Genomic DNA, 18,636 nt, shown 5'->3' on the forward strand with positions numbered 1-18,636 from the left:
GAGCAGTTTCTCTCTTCTTGTTGGTTGAGAGGGGAAAGTTAATCAGGACATCGTGAGAATTACCTGCTCTTCTTTGAATCTTTAATAACCAGTGGAATAGGCAGACTGGACCTCTCCCTAACATCTCATCCACTCGACAGAGTCTTCAATAATGCATCACTGCCTCAGTAATGCTCTAGAGTATCAGCCTAGATTATGTGTTCAAGTCTTAGGCTGAGGCTCGAACCTACATGCTTGAGGCAGATACATTGCTAAGTTGTATGAAAAGTAGGGAGGAGAAACATGATGCACTGATGAACAGCAGATAAAATACAAAATCAGGGCTGGATGCATAGAGCTGGTTAAGCTCCTCGAATTTAAAATGAAGAACTCCAATTTGAATTCCAGCTCAGTTCATATGTCACATTCTTCCCTTCGCCTTGCCCACCAAGCTAAGCTTTACCCCAAGGTTCCACATCGTCCTCGCACCAAACCTTCATCTTTCCCTAGTTTCTCTCCGATCTCCCCCCAGCACCTTTCCGAGCTCACTTTGTCTACAAGACCCACCTTCTGTTCCCTGGGCCCCACTCCCACTAAACTGTTGACCCAATAGCTCTTCCTAGCTGGTTTTAATCGCTCCACCATTGACGGCCGTGCTTTTGGCTACCTAGGCCCTAAGCTCTGAAATTCCCTCCTTAAACCACTCCACACCTCTCTGCTCCTTTAAACCTACCTCTTTGACCAAGCTTTTGGTCCTAATATCTCCTTATCTGGCTCAGTGTCAAATTGTGTTTGATAATGCTCCTTGGAACGTTTTGCTACATTAAGGGCGCAATATACATGCAAGTTGTTGTTGTCTTAGTTACAGCTCCTCACCGAGTCAACGAGGTTGTATGGTTTTTGTATTCAGTTCCACCACTTAAAATACATTGAACGCAGGTATTCAGTTTACCCATGAATGGCTTTACAGAAATAAAACATGTACTTACTACTTTAACTGAACAATGCACGTGTTTCAGTTCCGTACACCAGTGGACAGGATACTGGAAGATGCTTAAAAATTTATATAAAGTCATGTTGCACTGGTTCGTAATTCACTTCTGATGCAAGTTATAGTTACAGCTAAGACTGGCCATTTTTGACAGCTGCCAGGAGTCATGGTGAGTTGGTTGAGGGAAGGGAATGGGGAAAGTAATTTCAGTTGTGGAAATGAGCAAAAAAGGCCTCTGGGCAGGAAAGATCTTTCTACAGGTTGGTGGGTGTCCTTTAAAATTAATTTAGGAATGCTCATCTACATCAAGAAAGAGATCCCATTATATGGGAAAGGTCATTGCTTAGCAGTTTTCACAGATAAATGGACAGAATCACACCACATAATCCTGAAACCAGTACTTCTCAAAATCTGTGTGTGGGAGACACACCTGCAAAAACTGACCCGCTCCAGGAGATCCCCTACAAATACTGACCCGCTCCAGGGGGGAATCCCCTGCAAATACTGACCTGCTCCAGGGGATCCCCTACAAATACTGACCCGCTCCAGGGGGGAATCCCCTGCAAATACTGACCTGCTCCAGGGGATCCCCTACAAATACTGACCCGCTCCAAGGGGGATCCGCTGCAAATACTGACCTGCTCCAGGGGATCCCCTACAAATACTGACCCGCTCCAGGGGGGATCCCATGCAAATACTGACCTGCTCCAGGGGATCCCCTGCAATGACTGAGACACTCCCAGGGACTTCCTGCAATTACTGAGGGATTCCCAGGATCTCCCTGTAATTACTGAGAGATTCTCAGGGACTTCCTGCAATTACTGAGGGATTCCCAGGATCTCCCTGTAATTACTGAGACACCCATGGTCTCCCTGCCCATATTTCTGAAAGACAGCATCAACTACACAGTGCTTTCTTTGCAGAAAATTATTAATATGCAGCAACAGAAATAACGTGCGAGTAAGTCAAATATAAAAATGACAGGAGATAGAAACAGGATACTTCGCGGATCACTAGTCTGAAATATTTGCCCAAAACAACAGTACAAATCCTGGAAACTAATATAATGAAAACAAAATTTGACTTATACTGTCACCATAAACCATGGGTCACAATAAGGATTAAGAACATGCACTCCTAATTTTTTTTTGAGGCTAGGCTGGGGAAAACCATGCATGTTTCACTGGCAGCAGATGTAAGCTCTGGATATTTCATGGGAAGAGAGGTGCATTTTGCTTGTCAGAATATAAAGGCAGTCAGTGAAATGATTCGTAGAAATGTTGCAGTTCAGGAAATGTCGAAGCAAAGTAGATAGAAATGCAGGCAGACGGTTTAGATCTGGAAATGCAGTCATAGAATTACACAGAATATACAACAGAGAAACAAGCCCTTCGGCCCAGTCTGTGCTGGTGTTTATGCTCCACTCGAGTCCTCCCATTCCACCTGCCTCATCTCAGCCTTTCAGCCCATCTTTCTATTCCCTTTTCTCTCATGTACTCGCCTAGTTTCCTTTTGAAAGCATCTAAGTTATGTGCCTCAACCACTTCCTGTGGTAGTGAGTTCCACATTCTCACCACTCTGAGTGAAGAAAATTCTCCTCATTTCCCTGTTGGATTTTTTAGTAACTCCAGTATCTTGTAGTTATGGGACCCTAGTTTTGCATTGTCCCACAAGTGGAAACATTCTCTCCAGATCCATCCTGTCCAACCCATTCATAATTTTAAAGACTTCTATCAGGTCACCTCTAAGTCTTCAATTTTCAAAAGAAAAATATTCAATCTTTCCGACCTATTCAATCTTTCCTGATCGCTGTAATCTCTCGGTTCTAGTACATCTTTTTTACACTTTCTCCGGTGCTTCAGTGTCTTTTTTATAGTATGGAACTGTGCACAGTGCTCCAAGCGCAGTCTGATCAGAGTCCTATACAGGTTTAACATAATTTCACAATTCTATAACCCCTAGAAATAAACCCCAGTGCTTTGTTAGCATTTTTAATTGCTTTGCTGACCTGCGATGCTGTTTTTAATATGTTCACCTGCATCCCCAGATCCCTTTACTCTTCTACCCCATTCAGTTTTTTATTTTCCAAGGTGTAGGTGACGTTTCTGCTTTTCCGACTGAAGTGCATCAGCTCACATTCACATTATCTATGTTAAATTTACTTTGCCACTTAACTGTCCAGTCTGCAAGTTTTCTGATGTCTTCTTGTATTATGTTGCTTTCTTCCTCACTGTTAGCTATATCTCTCATCCAACTAGGTTTGGTAACATCAAACTTTGATATTGAGTTACTTGTTCCAAAGTCCAGACCATGAATGTAAATTATGAATAACAATGGTCCCAGCACTGATCCTTGCGGATACCACTTTCTACCTTTCTCCAATCTAAGTAACGACCCTTCACCCCTCCTCGCTGCTTTTTATTTTTAGCCAATTTGCTATCCATTCAGCTACTGTTCCTTTTTGAAAATCCAAGAATGTGACCAAGTACATTACCTGTGTCCACTCCTTTCGTTATCTCTTAAAAGAATTCTAAGGTTAGTTAAGCATGACTTTCGACTCCAGCTCCAGCCCTGCGCACATCCTGACGGGCACGCGCTCCGACGCACAGTCACTGGAGGCCTCAGGACCGGGAACTCGCATGGGCGCAGCAGGAACAGGTAGGCACTCACTTTTAAAATCTTTTTTACCCGATCGCCCGCAGAAAGCAGCCAACTGGGATTTCTCGGCCAATAACTGGCCGGGGCCATTAGAGGGAGCAGCGTGCAGCGGCATGCCACTGCAGGGAGCAGTGCGTGCTGCTGCAGGAGGGCGCCGGCTGACTGCAGGTGGGCAGGTACAGCAGGAGCGGTGAGGTCGGGGCGAAGGAGCGGCAAGAGTCCGTAGAGGGATATGATCGGGGCCCAGAAGAGGCGGGGGCCCAGGGACACACTGCGATATGTGTGTGCACGAGGCATGCAGCAGATCTGGTCTCCAGTCGTCTTGCCCTAGCTCTGTCGAGCCCGTGTGGTGGCTGGTGTGCAATGGCCACCACACATTAAAAAAATCCACACACAGGCATCTTCCACCCTTCAAGATGTAGTTCGGGATCTGGAATATTGGGTCCTTCTCGTTAAAACACCTGTGAACTCATCCCTTTTTGGCGTGGAAGCAAGTCACCCTCAACACGAGGGACTGCCTACGGTGATTAGCCTTTTGGAACCCATGCTGACTATTTTTAATTATATTTTCTCTCTTTAAATGCTCTTATGACTTCTTTTAGTTTAGATTCCTGTATTTTTCCTATCACTGACATTAAGGTGACTTGTTCATAGTTCCCACGTTTTGTTCTATCTCCCTTTTTGTATATAGGAACAATATGAGCTGTCCGCCAGTTCTCTGGCACTAACCCCTCTTCTATAGAACTTATATACCAGTGCCTCTGCTTTCTCCTCCCTACTTTCCTCGAGTATGCATGGGTGCATACCATTTTGACCTGGGGTTTTATCCTCTTTTAGTTTTGCTAGTTTGTCAACTATTTTCTCCCTTTCTATCCCAACTGTATTAATATTCTTTCTAAGCTCTATTTAGTGTCTATTTTGTTATCTTCTGTAAAAAACTGAGGCGAAGTAGATATTCAATACTTCTGCCATTTCTCTGTCATTACCTGTGAGTTTCTCTTGCTCAGCCTTTAGTGGCTCTGTCCCTACTTCCATTTATCTTTGTTATTTATGTGTCTATAGAACACAATTAGTTTTTTTTTAATATTCCTTGATATTTTGATTTTGTAATTTCTCTTTGCCTTCCTGATGGTTTTTAAAAAAAACTTCTGACCTAAGTTCTTCATATTCCCATGGGCTCTTCTTTCCTTTAGTATCTAAGTACTTCTTGTATGTCTTTTTCTTTAGAATCAATTTTTCCTTTAGTTCTTTATTCATCCTATAATTAGCTTGCTTGTTTTTGGCTTTTCGTGGAATACATTTGTCTTGAACTTTATTGATTCCCGTTTAAAGATTTCCCACTGTTTTTCTCTTGCTTTGTTTTTCAACATTTTCTCCCAGGTCCAGATGGTATGGAACCTCATTTCCTGAAAATGTGCTCTTTTCCAATCTATTACCTTAGTCTTTGTCCCATGTCACTCTTGAACCGTACAATGTTGTGATCACTATTCTACCAAGATGGTCTCCGACTCTTACTTCTCCAATCTGTTTTGGTTCATTATAAGATCCAGCAATGATTCTTTTCTTGTTAACTTCTTACATACGGGATGAGAAATGAGCCGTGTGTACACTGTAAAAACACCATTCCCTTTTCTCCTTTCAATACTTCTTCCTGACAGTTTATTTGGAGGTAATTATTATTCCATGCCTGTTGCTCACCTTGTAGACTTGTCTACATATTTTTTCCGACAACTCCTTCCACTATTTGGTGGTCTACAGTATACCCCTCCTCCTCATCATCCTCGACTCTGAGGGACTGCCTATGATGAGTATTAGGGTGATGGATCCCTTCTTATCTTGTAACTCAATCCACATGGATTTTGTATCATCTTGCTGCTTGTTACATCCTTTTTTTCTATCGCCATGTTATTTCTAACCATTACAGCGACTCCACCTCCCCACATCCTTCCTTCTTTGCCCTGCTCCAGTGGAAGCGGCACTGAGGACCAGTCAATGACTGCCTGTGAGCTGGAATCATGCATGTTAAATTCACCAGTGTGTAAAAAGAAATCCTACTTATTAAAACAAAATGATACTGTTTTAAACAAAATCTCCGAGCACTGCAAAGATGTGGGTTAAGCCAAATCATTCTGGTCCTGGGTGTCCTGGAGGAGTATAGCCTCTCTCTGAGAACATAAGATCTCGGAGCAGGAGTCGGCCATTCGGCCCCTCGAGTCTACTCCGCCATTCAATGAGATCATGGCAACTCCACTTACCTGCACTATCCTCACATCCCTTGATTCCCTTAATATCCAAAAATATATCAATCTCTGTCTTGAATATACTCAACGACTGAGACTCCACAGTTCTCCGGGGTAGAGAATTCCAAAGATTCACCACCCTCTGAGTGAAGAAGTTGCTGCTCATCTCAGTCCTAAATGGCCGACCCCTAATTCTGGTCCGAGACTCCCCAGCCAGGGGAAACATCGTCCCTGCATTTACCCTGTCAAGCCCTGTAAGAATAATGGGCTCAATTTTCCCCAGTGATTTGCACCGTTTTTTTTGTGTGTGCTGCTTTTTTGGCGTAAGTTAAAAAATGTAAGTTTCCTCAATGAATGTGTGCCAGTGTAACTCAGTTACGATATTTTTAGGTTAGCTTTTTTTTGTGTCATAGGGGGCGTAACCTGATGTCTGTGCCAGTTTTTCTCAATTATGCAAAATCTGCCCCAAAAAATGTCTCCTTGGCCGGTGTTTGTCACCGCTCCCGAAAAACCTTCTGGTGAGTTCAGAAAAACCAGCACGCATTGAAAAGTCGGTGCAGAAAGACGCAATTGATATACAGCGAAGTTTTGGAGGGAGCATAATAATTTACCTTAAAATGCAGTAAATGGAAGTTTGATGGAATTCTGTAAGTTTTCATTTTTTTTTTAAACTGACACGCCACCACCGAACGTCTGCAAACAGGGCTCGAGGGTCGGAGCGTCGGCCGGCAGAATCTGATACTCGCCCAGACACAGGGGCTTGGCTTCAAGCCCATGGGGGGCTGTGGAAGGCATCAGAAGCCTGCACAACCCATCAAATGTAGCCCGGGGTTTGGGGTTTCCCAATCAGTGCGCCTGCTCAGACCTGGGTGTGGTCCATACAGACCTCGTGGGGAGAGAGAACAAAAAACCTTGTCCTGTCTGCCTGCCGTTTTGAGCTTTTTGCAAAGGTAAAATTTAATCATGGGGGCAATAGTGACAATGCCACACTTTGTGCAAGCCTTCTGAATGATGCTGCTGTGGAGGAGATAATTGATTCAACGTCATCGCATGAGGAACCTCAGAGCACGTAGGGTGATGGGCAGGAGGCCTTACCCACGTCGGGTATATCGAGACAGGCGTTCTTACTTGTACCTGAGTGATGCAGACTGTGTCAGAAGACTGTGTTTCCGCAAAGAAGTTGTAACAGAGATCTGTAAGTTCGTAAAAGTAGACCTGCAACCTCGAAGCACCAAGAGGACTGCTTTGTTAGTTGAAGTGAAGGCTATAGCTGCACTTTCATTCCAAGCTACAACTGGGGATGTGTGTGCCAAAAAACGGCTTTGGAGAAAATTGAACCCTTTGTATATTTCAATGAGATCACCTCTCATTTTTCTAAACTCTGGAGAATATCGGCCTAGTTGACTCAATCTCTCCTCACAGGACAATCCCCCATCCCAGAAATCAGTCTGGTGAACCTTCGTTGCACTCTCTATGACAAGTATATCCTACCTTAGTTAAGAAGACCAAAACTGTACACAATACAACTGTAGTATGTCTTTTATACTCAAGTCTTCTTGTAATAAAGGCCAACATACCATTTGCTCTCTTAATTGCTTGCTGTACCTGCATGTTAACTGTCAGTGATTTGTGTACAAGGACACCCAGGTCCCTTTGAACACCAACATTTCCCAATCTCTCACCATTTAAAAAATACTCTGCTTTTCTATTTTTCCGACCAAAATGGATAACTTCACATTTCTCTACATTATATTCCATTTGCCATGTTCTTGCCCACTCACTTAGATGTCCATATCCCCTTGAAGCCTCTTTGCATCCTCCTCATAACTTACATTACCACCTAGATTTGTATCATCAGCAAACTTAGATATATTACATTTGGTCCCCTCATCCAAATTATTGATATAGTTTGTGAATAGCTGAGGCCCAAGCACAAAACCTTGCGGCACCCCACTAGTTACAGCCTGCCAACCCGAAACTAACCCGTTTATTCCTACTCTCTGTTTTCTGTCCGTTAACCAATCCTCAATCCATGCTAGTATATTACCCGCAATCCCATGAGCCCTAATTTTGTTTAATAACCTCTTGTATGGCACCTTATTGAATGTCTTCTGAAAATCCATATTCACCACATCCACTGGCTCCCCCTTATCCATTCTGCTAGTTACAATCTCAAAAAACAACAGATTTGTCAAACATGATTTCCCTTTCATAAATCCGTGTTGACTCTGCCCAATCCTATTTTTTTTTTTTTTTTTTTAAGTGCCCTGTTACCACGTCCTTAATAATAGATTCCAGCATTTTCCCTACGACTGATGTCAGGCTAACTGGTCTGTAGTTCCCCGTTTTCTCTCTCCCTCCTTTCTTGAATAGTGGGGGAACATTTGCCACCTTCCAATCCACGGGAACCGTTCTAGAATCTATGGAATTTTGGAAGATGACAATGATGCATCCACTATCTCTATAGCCACCTTTCAAACCCCTAGGATGTAGGCCATCGGGTCCAGGGGATTTATCGGCTTTCAGTCCCATTAATTTCTCCAGTACCATTTTTTTACTAATACTAATTTCTTTCAGTTCCTCATTCTCGCTAGACCTTTGGTTCTCCATTACTTTCAGCAAGTTCTTTGCGTCTTCTTCCATGAAGACAGACACAAAGTATTTGTTTAATTTCTCTGCCATTTCCTTATTCCCCATTATAATTTCTCCTGTCTCAGCCTGATAGGGACCCACATTTAGTTGTTAATCTTTTCCTGTTTACAAATCTATAGAAGCTTTTACAGTCCGTTTTTATGTCTTTCACTAGTTTACTCTATTATATTTTAACTTTCTGTGTCACTTTTTTGGTCCTCCTTTGTTAAATTCTAAAATCCTCAGGCGTCCTACTCTTTTTTGGCAATATTATAAGCCTCTTCCTTTGATCTAATACTATTTTTAAATTCTTTAAATGCTATCCATTGCTTGTCTAGCGTCATACCTTTTAATGTAGCATGCCAGACTAGGTTTCCCTCATTACTACGTTGTACAGATGCAATCTAGTTTCTTCATTGTGCATGCCTGTGCACACAGTCCTGGAGGACGGAGATGATTACAGTTGTCTAAGGCAAGACTATCCTATAATTTTACAAACCTTAATGAAACCTTTAGTTATTGAAGACATTTAAATCTAAAGCTGGCACTTAAGGTAATTTTCAAGTGGGGAAAATATCCAACAACTATATCATTTAAATGGTCAGGTACAACGCACTAGCACAATACTTGCTGAATGTGGGTTAGACACTCAAAATATTATGCTCTAAACCCAAAAATGCACAAGATTACAGCGGAAGAGCCAGATGTTGGTAGCATAGTATTTGGCAGTCCCTCGTGTCAAGGATGACTTGTTTCCACACCAAGGGATGAGTTCACAGGTGTTTCAATGAGGGACCTGACATTCTAGGTCCTGAGTACATATTGAAGGGTGGAAGATGCCTGTGCGTGGATTTTTTTAACGTGGGGTGACCGTTGCACACCAGCCACCACACGGGCTTGACAGAGCGAGGTCTTGATCCAGTGGCAAGGGTTAACCAAGACGACTGGAGACAAGCTCTGCTGCAAGGACCTAGTGCGCACACATGCTCCTGCTATCCATAGATCGCAGTGTGGGCTGGCCCATGCCGCCCCTCGCCTTTCCTGGGCCACGATCACAATGTTCCTGGGCCCCAATCTCTCACCGCTCACTTGATGGCCCCACTTAAGCAGCTGTCAGCCGGGGTGACAGGCTAATGATCAGAAGCAAGTATCCTGGCTGGTGCCCAGGCCCACTGAGCCCAAACACGGCAGACCAACTGAGACACTAGCGCAGCTCTGACCCGATCTGTGTGCCTCAGTGCCAAATATGGCGGATACAAGTCAGCACCACACAGGATGGTGCACTCACTCACTCACTGGACTATCGGTGGAGCCAAATTAAAGCAGCAACTTGTGACTCAACAGTTAATGAAAGTCATGGGGCTGCATTAACTTATAACAATGCTTAAAAAAACACTGCTCTGCCAATGCAGATTAAAACTTTTACATAATAGCATCTGGCAGAGGCCGTGTTTCAAAAGCCTAAGAATGCTGTGTGTATGTTTGAGCAATGGAATGAACATATATCAGCATTAACGCATGCACTGGTCCTTGGGACCAACCACACAGCTCAAGCCAATCGGTTTCCAAGCATTCCTGGAATTTATAACACAGAAGGGGGTCATTCCGTCAATCAACCAATACCAGCGCTCAAAGAGCTATCCACTGAATCTCATGTCCTTGTCCTTCCCCCCCCCCCCCAGAGAATCCGACAGTAGAGAAGGCCATTCGGCCCATCGTGTCTCTGTTGGCTCTTTGAAAGAGCTATTTAATTAGTTGCACTCCCCCTACTCTTTCACCATAGCCCTGCAGATTTTTCCTTTTTAAGTATATATCAAATTTCTTTTTGAAAGTTACTATTGAATCTACCTTCCACCACCCTCTCTCAGGCAGTGCATTCCAGATCATAACTCATTTCAAATACCATTTTAAGTAGTTATCATGTAGTAAGGGTGTTACAATTGGCGTCAGTTATTGGCCAGGTCTTGGAAGAGGGAAATTCAGCCTTCACTCCCACTTCTGACTGCTCTCCAGCACCCTCCTGGAAATGGGTTAATATGCATTGACAAGAGTAGGTTCAGTTGTGATGCTGCATTTGGCCAAAAAGTCTGCCAATACTCAAATGTTCACACATGAATAAATGCCACTTGCGCCCAGTATCACAGGGTACGCTTCACCCACAGAAACACATCGGCAACAAGGAGCTAATGTCTTTGGAAAACAGGGATTGGGGGGCAGGGGGTGCGGGAATGATAAAGCTGCTGAAAAAGGAGAAATTATAGCAAGATATTCATTATAGTTAATCGAAGATGCACTATCAGGGGCTCTTTTCAGGAAATGAATACTTCTAGGATATGAACGCCTAGAATAGTGACAGATTGTGTACCTCCAACAATAACTTTAACTGCTGCAGGTCTAAAAAAGCTAATAGTAAGAATTTAAATTGAAGTTCTGATCTATTGCTATTGAGAAGCCTGAAACAGAATCTTTTTACAGGGAGACAGATAATGCAGCCGTTTGTTTAGACAGGAGTTCCTGCTTTTTCAATAAGAATCTCGGTTACATTTCCAAGTTTTTATAGAACCATTTTCTCACTCAACAGATTGACAACAGCTTCCAAAAGCTCTGTAACTAATCGATGTTGTGCCCTGGATGGAGTTGTGTGACCCGAGAACGAACAATTACCCAGTTGCAATAATCCATTTACTGGATTCATCATGTCTGTGCTACGATAGCACTTTCTCCGGACTTGGTGAAATAGAAACCTAGACCAGAGATATTATCGGCTAAAGCAGCAGAAATATTTATTCGCGTGACATGGAAAAGTGAAACATAAACAATATTCACAAAAGGAAGCAGGCCAACAATCCAATTTAAGAGCAATATCTGTGAGGAGGGAATCTACCCTTCCCAACACTTCTCCAGGCCTGCGAAAACTGTCTGCCCCATTTGCTAAACAAAATTCTTGCTAAAAATTGCAAACAAAGGCTTTATTCAGCACAAACTTTGAGTCTCTGAGCACTTCCCCAAAAGACCAATGGCATTCAGAGCCTCTGTGCCTTCCAATATTCTGATTCTTAGCCATTACATTTCACTTGATATACAGTGGCCAGGCAATAAATGGGATCAACATTCATATGAGCAAAGAGGGGTATTAAATACATTCTTATGATCCAATCAGCAGGGACAGATTAGTATGCTAATACCCACTTTCTGACTCCAGTACAACTCTACAACATGTTCCCAGACCTTTCCCAATGCCAGTCTGCAAGAAGGTATTAGAAGATGATGCACAAGAACAATATGGGTGGCTTATCCCAAGATTCACCCTTCTGATGTAATGTATTCCCCATTACTCACCATACTATCAATCCACTCTGGCGAAGCTAAATATGAACCCAGGATTTAGAGGTGAAACAACAACTTGCATTTATATAGCGCCGTTAACATAGTAAAAATTCCCAAGTCGTTTCACAGGAGTGTTCTCAAACAAAATTGGACACCGAGCCATAGGAGAGATATTAGGGCAGGTGACCAAAAGCTTGGTAAAAGAGGTAGGTTTTAAGGAACCTCTTAAAGGAAGAGAGGTAGAGAGGTGGAGAGGTTTAAGGCAGGGATTTCCAGAGCTTAGGGCCTCGGCAGTTGAAAATACAGCCGCCGATGGTGGAATGGTTAAAATCAAGGATGAACAAGAGGCCACTATTGAAGGATAGAGGGGTTACAGAGATGGGGGGGGGGGGGGGGGTGGGGGGGTAGGCCAAGCCATGGAGGGATTTGAAAATATGGATGAGAATTTTAAAATCGAAATATTGCCAGATCTGGATCCAATGGAGGTCTGTGAGCATGGACATAGACATGGACGATGTTCGAGGTGGCAGTCTTGGTAATGGAAAGGATATGGGGTCGGAAGCTCAGCTCAGGATCAAATAGGATACCAAGATTGCTAGCGGTCTGGTTCAGCCTCAGACAATGGCCAGGAAGAGCGATGGAGTCGATGGCCAGGGAACAGAGCATGTGACAGGGACCGAAGACAATGGCTTCAATCTTCTCAATATTTAATTGGAGGAAATTTCTGCTCATCCAGGACTGGATAGTATTCTAGTGCATTGTATGGTTCAGTCATTAAAAGAAAAAAAAAGTAGTATAATTCTTTTGTTTTTAATTTGGTTCCCAAAGATGAAAGGGCAGCTTGTTTGAAATGCACTTTGTCACTCTATTCCACTCTCGGTTAACATATCAATAATGTGAAATTCTCTCAATGAGTAGGAGCAATATCCACTTCACATGTTCCTAGGCAGAACTCAAACTAGCCCAATTAGCTTGAATGTATTTATTTAATATTAAACACACCTTTTATCTATCTGGGTTAGGGACATCACGTTAGCAAACATATAATGACCGGATTGTCGTAAAAACCCATCTGGTTCTCTAGGGAAGGAAATCTGCCGTCCTTACCTGGTCTGGCCTATACGTGACTCCAGTCCCACAATGTGGTTGACTCTTAACTGCCCCCTGAAATGGCCAAGTGAGCCAGTTGTACCAAACCGCTACATCAGCGGTTCAAGGCAGCGGCTCACCACCACCTTCTCAAGGACAATTAGGGATGGGCAATAAATGCCGGCCTTGGCAGCGACGCCCACATCCCAGGAATAAATATTTTTTTAAATAAAAGTATGACGACATCTGGTTTTCCCCACAAATGACTTTAGCCAGAGCTCCTCTCTATGTTGTCAGAGAATGCATGAGTGTGAAGTTGATGATATTCGGAGAAATAATGCAACATTCTATTGAATGTGGGTAGTTATATTCCTGTGGCTCCTTCACAATACGGTGTGATTCACAAGCTCTACTATCCTATTTCACAAAGCTTATCCTAACATCCAACAAATTCACCAGGGTAATGAAAAAAGCAACAGACATCTCATTTATCCAATTGGGGGAACAGACTTATTTTATCACCCGGGGTCCCCACTGGGCATTCCTACAGTGAACTGCACTATGGTTGAACTTTCTCCAAGGGTCTTAAAGCCAGACAGGATGCTGCAATGGCTCTAAAGACTGAATGAGATGACGAAATGTATTAGATTCAATATTGACTGTCGTACGCAGTACTATCAATGCAGCATATTATACAAAATAAAATATAACTTCTGAGGGGACAGCAGTGTAATGTGGCTAACCTTGGACAGCAATATTATTGGTATGATGCTATCCACAGCGCCAAACTTCACACAACAAACTCCATGACTGCCGGCACTGAATGTCTGGCAAACAAAAAGAATGGACACATAAGCAAGAGTTGGAAGGAATCCTGGGGACCATGAAATCATACCCTAGTCTGAGTTAATGTCTTGGGGTGTGGAGGAGAACTATATCATATAGTTTGGAGAATAAAACAAAGGATAACTTAAAGGAAAATCATTTACCATTAAACAGCTCCGTCTGCACCGTTAATAAATAGTAACTATCCGAACATTTTTAGTATTCCGTTTACAAAGATTGGCACATGCCTACTGAGAAAATCAAGTCAATGCTTCATTATTCAGAACACTCTGGTCATTACCCGCAGCACACATTACCACATCGGGCAAAGACAGACATCTCTCAATAGTAAGTTCCTGAAACTTTTAGCAATGCTGATCTAAGATAACATAAGGGTTGGCCAAGATCGCCATACCTCATCACATGACCTGCTCCTCCAGTATTCAGAGCACACCAGAAGAAGATAAGGAATAATTGACGAACATTTCAACGCATCAGCTGGAAAATGAAGCCAACAATTTGTGCAATCACTAATAAAAATGATTGCAGGGAGAGTTCAAACAGGTGTTTCTATTATCCATTCTATATTCGTATTATATGGCTGGACTAGGAAAGAATCCTGCGCTTTGCTGGCTTTTCCCCCACACAGCTTACCTTCATGGAATGAGGTGGCCATATCAATTCCTTTCTTCAGGCAGAAATTCAATTAGTTTAAAATTGTGTTCGTATTTGAACTGCAATAACAGGCATTAACAAAGGTCTGTGGTAGCTCAGTCTCACAAATTAGCCCGGAGAATCTGAGCGAAGGAAGGGGATAGAGCAAAAAAACACAATGTTTGTTGTGAAATTTACAGTAACAGCAAATGCCTGAGCTCAAAAGAGATAAAACTTCAGCATCAATTTCAATAATACCTTCCCACTCAAGTAAGTGGAGCGCAGAGTGTTAACAATATAAAAGAACATTGTGATTCAAACCCGGAGACTACAGGATATTAGCAACACGGTAAATAATATTCTCCTAGATAAATGAGTGACTCAGCAGGTTAGTGCACTGTCCTTTAACCCTGAAAGGTGCATTCAGATACAACCCAGACTAATGGGATGCTACTTATCCTCTCTCTGCTGTCCATCAGAGTCCAACATGAATTCAGTAGGAGTTGTCTAAACCAATTCCTGGTAAGCAGGACCCACAGCACAAAACGTTTAGAATTCAGCACAATTTGGCAATTAAAAAACCATAAGAATAGTTGGTATGGGAGATGGGGAAAATAAATCACATTGAAGGACTGGATTACTAGACTGGGTTTAAAAAGTATAAAGTTACAGCGCCGGGTACATTGAGCTTTGCTTTGTTTGTATATTACAATTTATCAGAGTCATGGACCATATACAATTTATTCCATCATGGACCATATACAACTTGTCCTTCTCATGGACACTGCCCAACCTATTTGATCTCCTGAAGGAAAAAATTAATTACATGTAAACTTTAGACATGGTAAAGCTTCATATATTTCCCCCAAATCATGGATAATCAAACAATCCTCCATAATCTGACCAGGTGCTTTCCATGGGTGATCTTGTTCCAGATAGCATGTGACTAATTGTGTCTATCTTTATCATTTTCAATCTCAATCTTAAACAAGCATTTATCCAGCTCTTGTAAAAGGAGTAGCAACACAGCATTAGCCAGAGGTCTATTCCACAAATCCATGACCCATTAAGTCTGCGGGAATTTCTAGAAGAAAGTGTAATGCACATCTTTTAGTCCTCCTTCATGATTTACAGTTCAGGTTCTGGAACCATCCTAGTCAGTCCTGTCTGAAATAATCCTCTGGTCTCACTGTTCTGGACACGGTGAAACACTTCGTCATGGCTGACATTATCCAGTCCCTTTAGAATCCTAAAATCAGCGATCATATCGTCTCTCAACCTTCTCTTTTCCAGTGAGAACATAGATTATATACATAATTGCTCCTCATAATCCAATCCCTCCATCATTCTGGTTGCTCTCTTCTGTATTGTTTTCATCACTGCAATATCCTTTCTGTTCTGTGGCGACCAGAACTGGAGCCAGTGTGCGAATTACAGTCGCACCAATGATTTATAAATTGCCAGGATTATCTCACTATTTCTAACTCTATAACTCTCAATCATCTTTCTCGACGGTCCAGTTCATTCGGAAATATATCAACTGCCCGTGAATTAACTACATTCTCTGTTAGTTTGTTCCACACATCCTGTATTTTATGAAAACAAATCTTTTAATTTTGCTTTCTGCTTGTAAATGTTGTGTCTTCAAGTTCCTTGCTTCTTTACCATATCGATAGTTTTAATCATTCTAAAACCTTGTACCATCGCCCCCTAGTAGCTTTTGCAGTAAAATTACATTCAGTTGCCCGAGTGTTTTTTCATAACTTTGTTGTCTTGCTAAAAAAGTTGACTGTAAGGAGTCTTCCATGGATAATAGTATGATGGAGAATAGTACTAGATCTGGAATAAATTATGACCTGACTTTAAAACTAAATAATGCTTATGCATCAAAGTTTCTTAATGGAATCAATTTGTCAGCCGAATGTGTTTTTACCCCACCATTCCTGATGAAAGATGATTGGGGACATTGCTGGAGGAGCAAATTAATTCTTCAAACACAATGTTAATAGGATGCACTTTAGCTGGAATCCACTGGTTGAAGAATTTGCTTCCCTTAAATTGGATGTACATAGACAGAGCTATAGGTACGGGTATCACAGCTCCACAGAAAGCTGTGGGGCAAAGGGAAAATTACTTTGCAAAGATCTTCAGTCGAAATTTAATCAATCCAGAATCTTTCCCATGAATATTTCACATTTTTAAAATAAAATCAGGATTACCTTCTTACTCCTGATAATACTGCGTTTGACAATTGAACATTTAAAATGCTTGTGTGTCAGAACACGTATCCAGTCAGAGTGATAACATTACACCATGGTACAATAGTATAAATCATTTCAAATTTAATAGAAAACTCTTTATAATTAAGAATATAAAGGAGACTTGGATTTGTCTTTTCAGCGTGACGTGGTTACTTTTGAACATTTCAGGTTTCTGTTGGCTGCCAATCCCGACCACTCGCACATGCCCATTATCTGCCGATGCTCCGCTACCTCGACTAGATTCGCAAGAGGTTACTTCATGCTGATGGAGGTGGAGTTTAACCATGTTGCTTGTGCAAGAATGAACCTGCTCTATAACCTGAAGTGATTACCAAATGGCTTCATTATCAAAAAGCAGTACCTGTACAACAAGTAATTTCTGCCTCGATTAGAATGAAATCATCTCCCCTTCAACCTTCAGTAGTGGGAGCATCATGGATAACAGATTGTGGAAAGGTTGGGGTAGTATTAAGACTTCAGATTATTGTTGTAAAGACCCAAACTGCCCAATGAATCGAAGAGAATCAAGGAAAAAAACACTGATGAAATACTACATGGAAAAAAGCAACAGAATTAAAATGAAAATTACATGCAAAATTACTGAAATAGGAAAGAAAATGAGAGAATCTGGATTTGGATTTGGATTTTTTTAACTAACAGTATGAAAGATTGCTGTCTGCTAGCTTGAAGGATCCTACCAGAAATGAGTTTGTGTAACCGTACGCCAGTTTCTAGTGGATATTAGCACACAACACAATGCTGTACTTATGGGCAATCTCATTCAGGCCACTGGCATAGTTGGTGCTGATCTGATGAAGAGGAGGCAACAAGTCCATGGGGAAGCAGCAAATATTGCCGTTGAGACCAGAGAGAGCAGTGGTGTGACAGGAGGCCGCAGCAGAGTGCTAAGACAGGAGATAGGAGGGGAAATGGTGGCAAGAACAGGCAGGGGCAATAAGAGGTGGGGGGTGGGGAGGCCAGAATGGGCAGATGGCTGTAACTGCAGTTGAGGCCAGGTTCGAGAGAGAGGTGGCTCTGAGCAGCACACCACGGATCAACGGGAGGACTCAAAGTTAAGCGTAACAGTAAGATATCTTACTGCTTAAAATTAACTCCATTGTGTAAGCACAGGAGCTGCACACACTACATCATACTATTAATACATTACTAGCCATACTATTACTCCCATGGAGCTGCACTCGATGGGTGGAAAATGTCACAGGAGAGGCGCGAGGGGAACCTGTTACAAGTAGTAAGTGTGAAACTTACAGCAAAGCACGCTGCATATTTAGATATTTATTTTAGCATTCACAGGTTAAAAAAAGGATTCCAAAATATTAAAAGCCAGATAGGAAGTGTGATAGTGCGATTTCCCCCATAAGCTTGATGATTAATCTTTTGTGTCTCAACATTGAACCTTTTTCTGCATTTTACTATATCACTCACCAACATGTAACTTGCTTCATGCTACAATCAACATATTGATGCAAGACAATGAGGTTTTCTTCCACTGCAACTTTTAATAATGAGAGCGAACCCTTCTTCTCATGATACCCATTGAAAATTTGCCAGAACTGTGGACGGGTGTTCTAGTAATAATTCTCTAGGTTTGAACACAAGATTCATCAAACTTGCCCTTGAAGATAATGTTCATTATTTTGAACACATTACTTCCTATTATGTGCCCCACCCAAAATATAATCTGTTAACGACTGGGTCAGCAGGCACTGCAGGAAGGAGCCATTAAGCTTGCGGTGAAAAGCTAGATTTCACTAGAACAATAAACTATTTAATCTACTATTTTTAAAAGGAGGTATATTTTTAAAACATTCTTCCTCAATATATATGGAAGTAAAAAAAACATAGAAACATAGAAAATAGGTGCAGGAGCAGGCCATTCAGCCCTTCTAGCCTGCACCGCCATTCAACGAGTTCATGGCTGAACATGAAACTTCAGTACCCACTTCCTGCTTTCACGCCA

General features: G+C 42.1%; 1 protein-coding gene across 3 annotated transcripts in view; it reads right to left on the reverse strand.

Annotated features, from left to right (window-relative positions):
- Positions 1 to 18,636, reverse strand: part of ccser2a (coiled-coil serine-rich protein 2a) — a 723,588-nt gene that overhangs the window by 87,706 nt on the left and 617,246 nt on the right. The gene's annotated exons all lie outside the window — the stretch shown is intronic.

The sequence above is a fragment of the Pristiophorus japonicus genome, chromosome 22 (assembly GCF_044704955.1).
Source record: "Pristiophorus japonicus isolate sPriJap1 chromosome 22, sPriJap1.hap1, whole genome shotgun sequence".
Classification (NCBI taxonomy): Eukaryota; Metazoa; Chordata; class Chondrichthyes; family Pristiophoridae; genus Pristiophorus; species Pristiophorus japonicus.